This window comes from Belonocnema kinseyi, chromosome 2, assembly GCF_010883055.1.
Source record: "Belonocnema kinseyi isolate 2016_QV_RU_SX_M_011 chromosome 2, B_treatae_v1, whole genome shotgun sequence".
NCBI classification, from domain to species: domain Eukaryota; kingdom Metazoa; phylum Arthropoda; class Insecta; order Hymenoptera; family Cynipidae; genus Belonocnema; species Belonocnema kinseyi.
This window is the reverse complement of record NC_046658.1, coordinates 7,255,406-7,257,456: the sequence shown is the minus strand read 5'-3', so window position 1 is coordinate 7,257,456 and position 2,051 is coordinate 7,255,406.

Sequence of the window (2,051 nt, the reverse complement as noted above, 5' to 3'; positions counted from 1 at the left end):
TTTTTAAAATTTTGTAGCCAATGACGTGACGCTTTAAACCTTATATCTTCATGTCCAACGATTTTCTGAGCTTGTAATGCCCATTTTTGTAAATCTCTATCGCGAATTATATAACCAGCATCGGAAGCCGACTGAAAATTATCTAATACAAATTTATTGATTGTTCCAATTTTTTCTTTATAAGTGCCTCCTTTATTCAAAGTATGCGCCCATCGTCTCAACTGTGTAATTGATTGGACTTTTCGAAATCTATGCTGCACAGTTTGCAGAGCGAGATTTTTCGTAACTCCGTTTCTCCAATAGACCACAGCTTTTCGTTTGTAATCCCAAGATAGATCTTCTGTGTCCGCTGTACATACTAGTCCGTGTTCATCAATATCCGCTGACCAGATTCTGTCAATATCTTCAACAATATGCATTTCAGTATCCTTAAATGGCTCTTGAAAAGCTAATGTAGATTCCACAATGAATTCTGGATCCTCAAAGTTATTTATACAATCAAGTAATAGTTTTTCTATATTATCCTTCAAAGCAATTTCATCTTTAGTAATGGGACTTTCTTGTATATTCATAGCTTGAAAAGATAATAATAATAATTGTATAACATTTATAGGATTGATAGACATTTTCCCAATACCTAGAAATAATTATTATTTTTTGTTTTTTACACGGTGAAATCCGAAGCGCATTAATTTGAATATTTTTTTACAAAATCAGGCAATAATTTTTAATATCATTTAAATCAACATTACACTGACAATTACGTAACAATTTCATTTCTAATTTATTCAAACGATATTTAAATATTGAAAATTCCAAAATTTCTTGTCCATCTTTGATCCCTCACCAATTCTGGAAAAAGACCACATGAAAATTTGAAGTATTGCATTTTATAACTCTTTATAAGCTATATCTAAATCACTAATTAAAAAATTATTTTCGTCAAATACGATGTGAGTATGAACATTTTTTCAAAAAATTGACATTTTGTTTCAAATTTTAAAAATCTCCATGAATTTAAATGATAGACAAGAATATTATACAATATATTATTACAATATATTATTGCCATTAAATTTTTCAGATGTATAAAAATTTGAAAAAAAATATTAATTTTTTGAAAAATGCTTATACCCACGTCATATTTGATGAAAATAATTTTTTATGGTTTCTTTAGATAGGGCTTGTAAAGAACTGTAAAATAGAGTACTTTCAATTTTTTTGCGTTTTTTGAAAAATGGCGAGGGCATGTATACAATATCTACCAATTACCGCACTAAGAAATTTTACGCAAAAAGAAATTTTACTTACAATCAGGAAATAAGTATTGACCAAAAATCATATGGTAGAATTAATATGTACGAATTCCAAAGGTATGTTATACTTTGATCAAATTTGGAGTTTGGAATTTGGTTGCACATTTATTGGATTCCAATGTTATTTCTTGTAAATTCAACAAACACTGCACTCACAATTAATATACTGATTCAAACGAGCTCGATGAAGCTCTGACTAAAGACTGATGATGAGAGGTAATATCGAGTATTCGAGTGTTGTTTTGGCGAGCTGATTGTGAGTTCAAGAGTGCGATCGCATCGTCGAAAAAGGTCTTATCTATCCAAAACATGGCAAGGCGACTTACTGATTTGATCATTTAATCGGTGAGGTTCTTCGCACCGTCCGATCTCGACAACAACAACAAAAAAATGATAACTTTAATCTTATCTTGTTATTTTAAGCTGTTTACTTCTCTTAATTTGTTTTCCAAGCGTTTATACGTTTATTCTTCGTATGAATTTATTCGATAGTTAGTTAGTTCTTCTTTCTTTGAATCATTAATTTTTTATTAACTTTGAAAGTCCCATAGAAAAAGAATAAAATCATAGAGATACGACAATATCTCCTGTGGGGCTGGTTCACCCCTTATTATAGGTTATTTTTAATAAGGTGAGAACAGTCGATTTCGTATTTGGATATTGTGCATACTACCAAGATTTTTTTCGTCAAACTCAAAAAACTAGTATTTTCATATTGAAAAGGGTGTCATTTTT